Here is a 14112-nt window from a genome sequence, read left to right as displayed (position 1 = left end):
TATCCTCGATTAATGCAACCTCGATGCTATGTTTCAATTCTTGATTCTAGTATTAAGCGAAAGGTTACGCCTAGAGGTTCTGTGATACGGGTCAATCCTACTCTACTAGCGCTAATAGGCAAGATAGGGGAAGAAGCGCTACACCTAGGAATCAACAACACGAAAACTTTGTTCTAAGTCGACCCTTTCCTTAGCGGGCTTGGGACTAAAAGAATGGTTGGAACAATAAACATCCATCTCGTCCGTACTTTGGATACCCGTATAACCATTGAAGACTGTTGAAGTGACTAATTTGAAATTAGGAGGCGTTAAAAACAAAGAAATTGTTGGAGTTATCTTATCATTTCTATCTAGTCCCAATAGGCTTGATGTTAAGAAAGAATCTCTTGCGGGAAGGTTGGTAGAGATTTCTTGTAAAAACACTAGCCCCGCTCGAGTTCATAATGAGAATATTTTTATCGTTGAATCTTTTTGATTCTATGTATTATTTCATTATGCACATAAGGGAGGAGCCGTATGAGGTGAAAATCTCACGTACGGTTCTGGAACGGAGATTCTTTCAATTGAATGACGACCGTAACGGATGTCGGCTCAATCCGAAGGAAATTACGCGGAAGCTTTGCAGAATTATTATGAAGCTATGCGACTAGAAATTGATCCCTATGATCGAAGTTATATACTCTATAATATAGGGCTTATCCACACAAGTAATGGAGAACATACGAAAGCTTTGGAATATTATTTTCGAGCACTAGAACGAAACCCATTCTTACCACAAGCTTTTAATAATATGGCCGTGATCTGTCATTACGTGCGACTATCTCCACTATAGAAAGAAAAAAAAAAAAAAAAAAAAAATCTAGTAAAGTAACTACTAGAACCAAATAGGCTTTCTACATATGCATCGTCTAAAACAACGATTTTTATCACTCGTAGCAAAGAAAGAAACTTGATAGAAGTCAAAATAGGAAAAAATAAAAATGCCTAGCAACTTTTTTTCTATGGATATAAGGCTTTAATTGATAGAGATAGGAAGCACCGTAAAGATCAATTTGCGAGGTTTTGGGCCGATACAATAATAATCGCGTACTTATCTCATGATGTGAGATAAAAATTAGAATTAACTTATGTAATAGAGTCGATCCACTAAAGTCTTGAGCAAATGTGTAGGATCGATCCCAAAAGATAGTAAGTATTTTCTTTCTTATGAAAGAAAGTCTTTTTCAAAGATTCTATATAAATTTATCTATGAAAACCGAGAGATAGTTACCTTTCATAAAATTCTAACACTAGTAGAAAAGCCTATGCTTTATTCTTCGAAAGGTGGGAAAAAAGATAAAACTAAATAAACGGATTATTCATCCAAATTTCAGTTTGAAACTCATGTAATTAACCTATTTTTCTTTTGGTTAACCTAAAATCGGGATAGATCCATGAGAAATCTCATTAGATTTTATTAGATATGGTATAGATCAAAATGGGACACCAAAAGAATTGATTTCTTGAGCAAACCGTATGAGGTAAGAAATTCTCAAGTACGGTTCTAAGGAAAGGAATTGAACTACCTATTCCGGCCGGGGAGAACAGGCCATTCAACAGGGAGATTCTGAAATTGCGGAGGCTTGGTTTGATCAAGCCGCTGAGTATTCGAAGCCAGAAAACACAATATGTGCTCCAGCTACACCTTCGTAACTCCAAATACCCGGATTCGTTGCTAGTCGAAATAGTCCCGGGATTATAATCCCGGGACTAATTTATCCCATATAGTGGGATTATTTTATACCATCTAAAAGATGGTATAAAATAATCCCGGTATAAAGAGGGGGGGATTAAGAAGGTATAAGGTGGGTTATTCCAGCGCTAATTTTTATACCACGTTTGGTATAAGGTATAAATTTATTCCGGGATTATTTTATACCTTATACCAAACGTGGTATAAAAATTAGCGCTGGGATAACCCACCTTATACCTTGAACCAAACGACCACTAAGAGTATTAGACGTGCAAACAGCAAACTACTCGGCAATTCTTTTTAAATAGTGAATAGTATACAATTACTCAAAAATGTCATTAGATAAAATAAATCAATTCAACAGAAATAAGGTGAATAGTTGATATTGATGACACTAGCACAGGAGTAAATAGGTCAACACGTTCAAAACTTTCTTCTTCAGCTACAGTACAGCTCTTTTTGATCCAATGGAGTTGTTCCCTTTTAAAACAATTACAGAAACGTCCTACTGGACCCAACTTACAAAAAAAGGACACGCTTGACCATGGGCAAAAAGGTCTAAGCAAGCCAAAAGCTGATAACAGGCACAATGATCTATTTATTTTTGATCAATAAAATTAACTTATTCCATGAAATTACCAAAGTGCCGTGTCGATGATCCTCACCCATGCTTCTATTATACTCCCTCCGTTTCAATTTATATGAATCCATTTGACCAAGACGACATTTAAGAAAGAGGGAAGACTTTTGAAACTTGTGATTCAAAATAAGCCTTGAAAATTTGTGTGGTACGTAAATCATTCATAAAGCGAATTTGTTTCCAAATTAGGAAAGAGGTCATTCATTTTGGTACGAACTAAAAAAGAAATAGGTTCAAACAAATTGAAACAGAGGGAGTAGTAGAAATGTATCCACATTGTATAACAGAGTATAACATTTAAACGTGATCATACTGATAGATAAATTAAATAATATAAAGGGTATAATGTATAATAATGTATAACAGTGTATATACATTGTTATACATCATGTTATGTAGATTTGAAAAAATGGATAGTGAAAAAATGAAGAGGGTTATGCTTGGCTCGGTGAAGAAGGTTTACTGATGGTAATGGTGGTGGATCTACGGTGAGACGCTAAAATGGAGGGTGGTGATTGTAAAGAGTAAAATTTGGGAAAAACAAAAAAGTATACAGGGAGTAGGTGTGTATGAGCTTGTGAAAAATAAAAATAAATTTAAAAAGTAAAAAGATAACACCGAAAAGAGATTTGACTTCCCGAAATTCAATGTAAACATATGTTGGCTAGTCCAAGTGTTAGTAATTATAATGCTATTGTTAGGATTGAGAGTCCGGGATAATGCGAAATTAGACAAAACAGTCAATATAAAGACAATAACAAAGATAATAGAAGACAAAGATTTAACGTGGTTCGGTCAAATTGACCTAAATCCACAACCAAAAGAAGAGCAAATTTACTAACACCAACGGATATAAAAGAGAGTACATACAACAAAAGAGAGTACATACAACAAAAGTAATTAAATACTCTAATATCCCAAAACCCCCAAGAGAATAACCTCACAAGATCACTCCAAAGAAGGGTTCACACAAGTGTTTCCCAACATAACTCTCGTACAAATACTCTCCATAGAAGAACAAAAACTCACTAAGTTCTTCTCAAATTGGTATGTCTACTATGGAAGAGAAACCTTCCACTTATAGTAGCAAATCTTTGGGCTCCAAGTAGTAGTAAGAGAAAAGATTTTCTCCTTCACACACAAACTTGCTCTCCAAGAATAAATCAAACTTTGGCTCCAAGAAATAATCTTTGGCTCCAAGAAACAATCTCTACCAAGAGATTTCCAATTAGGCTCGTGCCTATTAAAAAGGTATAATGAGCCAAAAGAAAGCCATATTATAGCTATACATGGTGTAAATTGTTTGTTTGGGTTATACATTTGCATAAAGTTCCCTTAAAAGATTACACAACACAATTTTTGTACGTTACACTGTGATACAATAAAGGAAATAAAAAGGACAAGAAAATGACAAGGAAAATAAAGGATAACTAGATTGACACAACTAAAGATACAATTTGACAACCAAAGTTCTATAATAACTAAGATCTTCAAATTGTAACCAATAGAGCACCAAACTCCTAGGATGACCTCAAGGGACTTATGATCCCAAGCAACCAATCCTCTCAACAAGGTTCACAATCAAAAGCTTCACAAGCTCTCTACTCTCAATGAGTTTAGTAATTTCAATATTCATCCAAATCTACACTAGGAAATGTTTAGACAAGTTATTTATACTAGAAAGCTAAGGAAGACAACTAAGCTATTACAATTCTACCCTTAATAAAGTAAGGGCATTGTTTGGTTGGTCTTCCTCATAACTGAAACTTGAAAATGCTAGCCTTTAAGTAATAGCCTCATTGCAAGCATAGCCATCTTCAACACTCTTCTCCAATCCCTCCTCCCATGCAATCATCAATACTTGGAATCCCCGGGAGGGCTCTAGAGTGTACTCAAGTACGTCCCTCTTCATCAATAACCCTTGCATTACTTGAAGTTCACGAGCTTGGCTCCTTGTGAAAGGCCTTGATGCAACTTGGGTTGTATCATTCTCCCCTTCTTGAAAAGAATTTTTCCTCAAATTTAAGGGGTCACCATTATCCATATCCATAGGAGAGAGATCACACACATTGAAGGTGTTATGGACTTGATATTCCGGGGGAAGATCAATCTTGTATACATTGTCATTGAGTCGCTCAAGCACCTCAAATGGACCATCTCCTCTAGGCATCAACTTGGTCTTCCTTTTGTTGGGAAACCGCTCCTTGCGAAAATGTACCCAAACCCAATCACCCGGTTCAAGCACAACTCTCTTGCGGCCTTTGTTTGCTCTCTTGGCCGTCTCTTGATTCTTCTTCTCAAGGTGAAGTCTCACCTTTTCATGCAACTTCTTCATGGCCTCAGCCCTTTTGTTTCCATCTAAACTCAAAACAACATCTTGAGACAAAGGGGTGAGATCTAGAGGGGTTAGTGGATTAAAACCATAAACAACCTCAAATGGAGACATGCCAATTGTACTATGAATGACTCTATTATATGCAAATTCAACTAAAGGCAAATGATCTTCCCAAGATGCTAATTTTCCCTTAACCATGGCCCTAAGCATAGAACCTAAAGTTGTATTCATAACCTCGGTTTGGCCATCGGTTTGTGGGTGACAAGATGTAGAAAACAACAACTTAGTCCCAAGTCGTCCCCACAATTCCTTCCAAAAGTGGCTAAGGAACTTAGAGTCCCTATCACTCACTATGGTTTTGGGAATACCATGCAATTTGACCATATGTTCAACAAACAAAGATGCAATATGAGATGCTTCATCAATTTTATGACATGCAATAAAATGAGCCATCTTTGAAAAGCGGTCAACAACAACAAAAATGCTATCTTTGCCCCTTTTTGTCCTTGGAAAACCCAATACAAAATGCACTAAAATATCAAGCCAAGGCCTTTGTAGGATGGGGAGAGGGGTATACAAACCATGGGGAAGGAGCCTAGACTTAGCACCACGGCACTCAATGCATTGCCCACAAATTTTAGCAACATCCCGACGCATATTAGGCCAATAAAATTGCTCCACAAGAATTCCCAAAGTTTTATCAATTCCAAAATGTCCCATTAATCCCCCATAATGTGCCTCCCTCACAAATAATTTCCTCCAAGAGCACACATAATCACTTGTTCTTGAACAAAAAACCATCAAATTTCCAATAGGGAGTAGAAGACCTATCCCTAATCCATCTTTCCTTTTCCCATTCTTCGCAATCTTGAAAATTTTTTGCAAAAATAGGGTCCTCAGGATACAATGTCTTCAAGCTTTCAAAACCCATTAATTTGAAAGACAAAGTATTTATCAAAACATGTTTTCTAGACAAGGCATCCGCCACTATATTGTCCTTCCCCTTTTTGTATTGGATTATATAAGGGAAAGTTTCAAGAAATTCAACCTGTTTGGCATGCCGTTTGTTTAACTTACCTTGGGCATTACGGTATTTCAAGGACTCATGATCAGTTCGAATAACAAACTCTTTAGGCCACAAGTAATATTGCCAATTACCCAAAGCTCTAATCAAAGCATACAATTCAAGATCATAGGTAGAGTAATTCAACAACGCACCCTTAAGCTTTTCACTAAAAAAGGCAATGGGTTTTTGGTCTTGCATCAAAACGGCACTAATACCTAGTTTACTAGCATCACATTCAATTTCAAAGATTTTTATCAAAATCGGGTAATTGCAACAACGGTGCGGAGCTAAGCATTTGTTTCAAAGTTTCAAACGCCCTTGCTTGCTCCTCACCCCAAGAGAAAGGCTTATCCTTTCGGATTACCTCGGTCAAAGGAGCGGCTATGGTACTAAATCCTTTAACAAACCGCCTATAAAAACTAGCTAATCCATGAAAACTTCTCACATCACCAATGGATTTAGGAGTTGGCCAATTCTTAATAGCGTCTATTTTGGATTCATCAACCTCAACGCCCCTTGAACTCACAACAAAACCTAAGAAAACAACTTCATCAACACAAAAAGAGTATTTAGCCACATTAGCATGAAGTTGTTCTTGTCTAAGCACTTCAAACACATATTTCAAATGATCAACATGCTCATCCATGGTTCTACTATACACCAATATATCATCAAAGTAAATAACCACGAATTTGCTAATAAAAGGTTTCATCACATGATTCATTAATCGCATGAAAGTACTAGGAGCGTTAGTGAGACTAAAAGACATCACCAACCATTCATATAGACCAAATTTGGTCTTGAATGCCGTTTTCCACTCATCTCCGGGTTTCATCCGGATTTAATGGTATCCGCTCCTAAGGTCAATCTTAGAAAATATGCATGAACCATTCAATTCATCAAGCATGTCATCAAGATGAGGTATGGGATGGCGATACTTTACCGTTATCTTGTTGATGGCTCGACAATCAACACACATGCGCCATGTTCCATCTTTCTTTGGCACCAAGATCACCGGCACTACACATGGACTCATACTTTCTTGCACAACCCCCTTTCCAAGGAGTTCATCCACTTGTTTTTTAAGTTCTTTGGTGTCATCCGGGTTGGCCCTATAAGCCGGTTTGTTTGGCAATTGAGACCCCGAGACAAAGTCAATTTGGTGCTCAATTCCCCTTAGTGGTGGCAATCCCTTTGGAAGCTCCGTGGGAAACACATCATCATAGTCCTGCAAAAGAGAAGAAATAGAACTAGGCAAAGAAGAGGTTAGTTCGTTAGTGTGCAAAGCATAGTCCCTATGAGTGAGGAGGATCACCGGTTGTCGCTCCTCTAACTCCTCCCTAATCTCCCCTAGATTTGCCAAAAGAGCCACCTTAGCCTTTCCCCTCGACTCCTTCTTTTTCCCATTTCCCTCACTATCTCCTTGTACACCCTTGCCCTTCTCTTTCAACTCTTTCATTTTGTGGTAAACTTCACCAACTTACAAAGGCGACATAGGACATAACACATGGTTGAGCCCATTATGAACAAGAGTGTACCGATTGGTTTTTCCATCATGCTTGGTTGACCTATCATATTGCCAAGGTCTTCTAAGTAAAAGGTGACAAGCTTGCATGGGAACAACATCACAAAGGATCTCATCCTGGTGCTTCCCAATTTTGAACTTGATAAAAGCTTGTCGATTCACCTTCAACTCTCCACATTCATTAAGCCATTGGAGTTTGTAAGGATTTTCATGATTGGTGGTGGGAAGTTTCAAGAAATCAACCAACGTCTGCACAACTCCCACTATCAATGATCATGACACACACATTTTGGTTGATAACACATTTAGAATGGAAAAGGTTCTCTCTTTGGCTAGGATCATCCATGGCCTTGCTTATCATTGTTCTCTTTACCACATAGTTAGGGACGGTAATCTCCCCTTCTTGAGGCTTGGCCATACATGTCATCACCCTCCTTGCCAAACAGTTTGGAACGGTGACATCTCCATTACCCTCCATATCATCTTGCTCTTCATCACTCCCACGTTCATCATTCCCATAATTACCCTCATCATCTTCCACCTCATGTTCTCCTTCATCATCACTACCTGTTTCTCTTAAAATAAATGCTCTCCGATTGGCACACTCACTTGCTATATGGCCAAAGCCTTGACATTTAAAACATTGGATCGGGTTAGATTTTGTACCTCCTTCTTTTGGAGCAAACTTTTGGGGTTACTTCTCAACTTGATTGTTGTTCACAAAGGGCTTTTTGAATTCTTGCATAGTGCCTTTATTCTTTGCCAATTAGAGGAAGATGTTGCTTTTTCCTTGTTGTTGTTCCATGAACTTATGTAGCCTCTCGACTTATTGATCTTGTCCTCCTTAAGACCCTCCTCTATCTCAATAGATGCTTTAAGAGTTTCATCAATGTCACTATAATTGTGGAGTCTCATTTGGGAAGCAATTTCTCCATTTAACTCGGCTCGGAACCGAGTCATAGCATTCAACGCGTCCTCTTCAAAGTCTATTCTCATCTTCACAAGTTAGAACTCATCATAGTATTCTTCCACACTCTTTTTGCCTTACCTCAAAGTATATAACTTTTTGAGTTGCTCTTGCTTGTAACGTTCGGTGACATACTTGCGCCTCAAGATATTTTTAGCCCTTCCCAAGTAGGTGTAGAGGCAAGTCCATGCAATCTCCTCGCTTTCACTTGAGTTTCCCACCATGTAGAGGCGAAGCCTTCGAATTGAGCAATGGCATAAGATGTCTTTTTCATCTCGGACATGTCATTTGTCAAGAAGATTCTATCACAATGCATCACCCAATCAAGAAATACGTCTGGATCACTACCCCCTTTGAATGTTGGGAGAGTGACCTTGATGGAGTTGAGACTCGTATCTCGACCTTCAGCATTCCCATAGTTCCCATAAGGTTCTTCATCATAATCATAACCTTGATAGTCACGACCTTGGTAACCATCAGGAGCTTGATATCCTCTTTACCTACCCATTTGAGGGATATGGCCATTCCTTCCACCTCTACCTCGTTGCGGACCTTGTATTTGTCCTCGTTGTCCCCTAACTTGATTTGCATAAGGATCAACCACATCATCTTCATACACTTCTCCTTGATAGTCATCATTCATGGGTGGGACATTTCGGACGGCTTGTCGGGGGTTTGGAAGGTTTTTGTTATACCCCGTAGTTTCGGTACGTTGAAATTCGTTAGGCATTAGCTATTCAAGTGCAAACATCAGAGTTATTGTCAAGGAAATGCAAGATCATAGGTGCTCGTGTTACGAGTACAAGAGTCCGAGTTCGCGTAACCGGTTATATGAGAAGTGGGAGATCAGTGAACTAAGGGAATTAAGCTTCTGAGGCTTTAAAGGAAAGTCGGGCTGGCAGACAGGAAAATGCTCTGCGCGAACGCTCCTGGGAGTGGCGCGAACGCGCAGAAGGCCAAGGTCTAATATAGCGCGAACGCGCCACTATGAGGCACTAACGTGCTGAACAAATTATAAGCCTGGGTTCAGGATGAAGGCTATATTATAAGAAGGTGATAATAACATATATATGTGACATTTGGAGACCATATGGGATGAATTGGTTCGTATGGCACTTAATGAGAAACCCTCGTTGCTGCACGCTAAGTGGGGTCCACACGTCGGAGTTTTATAAAGGACATATGAAGAGACATATCAGTAGTACATGAAAGGTTGAGCAAGTCCTAAGAAGGACCCATAAGCCAAATATGGGCATAAGCCTTCCAAAAGGGCGATTTAAGGAAACATTTTCGGATGATCTGACTTGGAGGGGCAAAAACGGTATTATAAGTTTGGAATTTGGAAAAACACAAAGAATAAAAGTTGTAGATAATTGAAAGAGCTTTCCAACCATAGGTTGTGAGCCCCCACACGATATCGGGATCAAGAGTTATGACCTTTTTACTGAACAAAGGTGCAGTCAGAAAAACTGAACCAGCGCGAACGCGCCCAAAGGGGGCGCGAACGCGCTGAAGGAAAAATAGGTCGGTCCAGGCAGAACCTGGACCGTTCTATAAAAGGGGGAGACCCCCTATTTTCGTCCCAAACCACCCAAAACCTTCCCAAAAAACTCCAGAAAATTCCCCAACCTTCTACCACCAACTTTTAACCCAAAACCAGGTATAATTCCCAAATTTCGGTCCAGACAGCGTATAGTTGCAACTACAAATTTGTGTATTAATGCGTTGGGGCTTAAGTTCAAGGTGAAGGAGTGAAGATATAGCATTATCATCGCGGGAAAGGTATGAATTTCTTTCTATTTGTGTTCGTATTGATTTATTTACGAAGAAGGAGCTGTAAAATTGTGATAAAAAAATTCTGTGATGGAATTATGGGACAAACACCATATGGGTCGTTTATGAAGTATTTTGAAGTTGGGAATATTATGTTTAATGTTGGTATTGTTGTTGTTGGATATTTGGCCGAGTTGAATTCTCGGGGTGTTGAATTTACAGGGGAAATGCTGCCCAAATTTTTGTAAATAAAGTGCGAGTTTAAAATGGGATTCCGAGGTCCCTATGACTGATGTTTGGTGTCTAATGACGTGTTGTAGATTTTAGCTTCGAAACTTGAGTTTGGATTAGCTTAGGGAAGCAATTAAGGTATGTAAAGCTTACCTTTCCTTCTTTTGGCATGTCTTAGATATGGCTAAGTTATGATATGTTATGAGCTTCGGGGGTAATCCTATTCTTAATGTCCGAGCATGTTTACGATGCTTACTTGCTTCTTGATGATGGCATCCTTATATGGTTTATATGTCCTTGATATGATAGGATTTGAAGTGCTGTATATACGGTTTGTTCCGAAAGGATCCTATGCCTTTTGTATGACTAAATTTCAAAAGTTGCATAAAGGTTTTGTTTTCAAAAGAGTTTTGTTCCTAAACGATTTCGAAAAAAACTACGAACGACCGTAACTTTCAAGAAAAGGCTCGGATCGCTTTGATATCTTCGCAAATGATTTCATGACGAGTAATGACTCTAATTTTCATAGGCGGGCCCGGATTGGGTTGATGCTCGTCCGTGGGTCCCGCGACTTTTCTATGTTTGGTTCTAACGACCTATTTTTGAAAGAATTTAAAATGACTATCTTTTCGACCCCCGAGTATGAGTATATAATTATCGGTTGAGTTTGAAATAACGATTTGTGTACTTATGATTCCGACACGTAACTACGGTTTCTGAAATTCGGTTTGATATGTTCCCGAGTGACGTTCGGAACGAAATTTGATTTGACTACTGTTTTGGCCTATAAACGATGGTTCGTTTCGATTAACCTATTAAGTCTTTGAAAATGTCCTAAACTGTATTTGGTTACTTATGATTCTGCTCGTGCATTCTGTTGCTACATTTTCGCCGAGTCCCGGACCGGTATGTGTGCTATTGACCGCTGGATACTTGACCGCGGTATGTGTGCTATTGACCGCTGGATACTTGACCGCTGTATATGTGATATTGTCGCTGGGTATTTGGCCGCGGTATGTGTATATGTGATATTGCCGCTGGGTTCTTGGCCGCGGTATGTGTATATGTGATATTGCCGCTGGGTTCTTGGCCGCGGTATGTGTATATGTGATATTGCCTCTGGGTTCTTGGCCGCGGTATGTGTGTATATGATATTGCCGCTGGGTTCTTGGCCGCGGTATGTGTGTGTGTGATATGATATGTGATAATATGATGAGATGATCTTATTGGCCGAGTCCCTCACTAGAGGGCTGGGACACGATATGTGTGCATATGATATGTGAATTTGACAGACTGGATTATGATCATTCGGTTAATGTCAGCTCATATGATTTGTTCTATTTTCCATATATGTGAGACAGAAGTATTTTTAAAAAGAAAGCGAAGCATTTTGGGCATTCTGATTATCCTATTTGTCTTCTGAACCCCTATGTATGATTTGTACGCCAGGTGTAAGTATTTCGGTATTCTGATTATAGAGCTCACTTTCTGTACTCCTGACTTCGGTTATGATTTCATTTTCTGTATTTCATGCTTTGCATACTCAGTACATATGTCGTACTGACCCCCTTTCTTCGGGGGCTGCGTTTCATGCCACGCAGTACCCACGAGGAGTGGTAGACGATGTTAGCGTAAGATGTTCCAGTGGATTGGCGAGCTCCATTTCCTCCGAGTCTTCGCCGGTACGAGTCTGAGTGATTTTGTATGGTATCTGAAGTTATGGTAGAGACTTTGCAGACAGTGTCGTGTGTATGATATGTCAGTTCTGTAAGCGGCTATGTAAGCCGATGTATCATTACGCTTATTGTTATGGATTTGTTATGATTACAGGCTTTATCTGATTTGATAAGATGAAAGGCATGTTTGTTTTCTGAAAAATTTTCATTATGTGTCTATGTCATGTTTGTGGGCCTAGTATGATTATGAGTATTGCGGTAGTCAGCGGGTTCGCTCGGCCCTAGATAAGGGTCGGGTGCCCATCATGCCCTATCGGAAATTAGGGTGTGACAGTTTTGACGGGGTAAAGTGACATTTGGTCATGGTTCGGCTTCATTTGGAATTTGGTTTTCATTTGGAATTTGGTCTTGTGGAGGTGGTGGGGTATTGTTTAAGGTGTTGGTAGTTTGAGGAGTGGGATTGTAAAATTGGTGGATAGTTCCGGGGGACAAGGTAGGTGAAGTGGCTCAAGGCAAGCCACTTGTGTTTCCTTGATAGTGAACTTGTGGTGAGGATGACAATTTCCTCACACTTCCCCTTAAAGACCCTATCTCTCCCTCCACATTTCCTATTCGATTAGCCAAGGTGGCTCTCATGTTGGCCAAATCATCAAGTGTTACTCCCTGGGTGGGAGTTGGAGCTTCATCTTCATTCGCCATGGTGCCTATTAAAACACACACAAAGCAAGCAAACACGTTAAGTTAGTGATAAACAACTCACAGATTCTCAAGTAAGCACACCTTTGCCCCACAAATTGTTTCGGCTAATGATTCTGATTCTTGTTAATGCCGATTAGTCACAAGGGATTCAAGTTATACTCTTGGCCGGAATGGATTCTTGTTTAACTTAGAAGAATGAACGACTCAATTCAAACTAGCGGACTTGAATCAAGAAGTTTCGACGAAGTTAAAAGAGAAAAGAACGAAGAGAATTGGTACGAAAAGAAATGGGACTCAAGAACTAATTAACAATCAAGTAAGAACAATTACTAGTTATTAATTAGCTTTAGAGAATCAAAGAAAGTAGATAAGAAGTGGAGAAACACTTAGAAAAAAAATTGGAGAAGTTTTGGACACTTAGAAAAATTTTGGGGTGGTTTTTGGTCCAACATAATTTTCTAAGTGTTGAAATGCACCCTCTGTGAATCTGAAGTGCACGCTCCTGCACGCTTTTTTTGCTGCGTGTGGCTGACGTCAGCGATGACGTGGCTTTTTTTTATGGGTTGGAAAATGGACTGAATTTTCTGATTTCCCTTTTTTTTTCTTTTTTCTTTTTTTCTCTTTGGCCCACAAACACTTTCAACCTTTGATTTGAAGATTTTTGAGATCAAACACCTTCTTTGCCTTCTTCTTCCTCTTGAAGATTTGAAGATCTTCAAGAACACCAAGAACTTTTAAAATCTCAACTTCTTCAATCAACTCTTTTTTGTCCCAAATTTGCATTCTAAACCTTCTTCACCAGGGAAACACCACCCAATAACTTTCAAACTTCAATATCGAGTTCTACTACAAAATCCACTTTGAGTTCTTCAACCTTCAAGGTCCTTTAACGGTGAAAAACTCAAAAACGACTCAAATGACTTGAAACTCAATATTTGAAACCCTAATACACTAAGAAACTCGGATCTAACACTAGAATCAACAAAACAACACAAGATTTTTGGAGTTTTAATTTTCGATTTTTTTTTTTAATGAATCAAATCCCAAGATTAGATTTGTTGGAACAAACCTAAATTAGGCTCTGACACCAAATGATACAATAAAGGAAATAAAAAGGACAAGAAAATGATAAGGAAAACAAAGGATAACTAGATTGACACAACTAAAGACACAATTTGATAACCAAAGTTCTATAATAACTAAGATCTTCAAATTGTAATCAATAGAGCACCAAACTCGTAGGATGACCTCAAGGGACTTGTGATCCCAAGCAACCAATCCTCTTAACAAGGTTCACAATCAAAAGCTTCACAATCTCTCTACTCTCAATGAGTTTAGTAATTTCAATATTCATCCAAATCTACCCTAGGAAATATTTAGACAAGTTATTTATACTAGAAAGCTAAGGAAGACAATTAAGCTATTACAATTCTACCCTTAATGAAGTAAGGGCATTGTTTGGTTGGTC

Source organism: Lycium ferocissimum, chromosome 3, assembly GCF_029784015.1.
Source record: "Lycium ferocissimum isolate CSIRO_LF1 chromosome 3, AGI_CSIRO_Lferr_CH_V1, whole genome shotgun sequence".
In the NCBI taxonomy this organism is placed as follows: Eukaryota; Viridiplantae; Streptophyta; class Magnoliopsida; order Solanales; family Solanaceae; genus Lycium; species Lycium ferocissimum.
Note: the sequence above shows the minus strand (reverse complement) of the source record.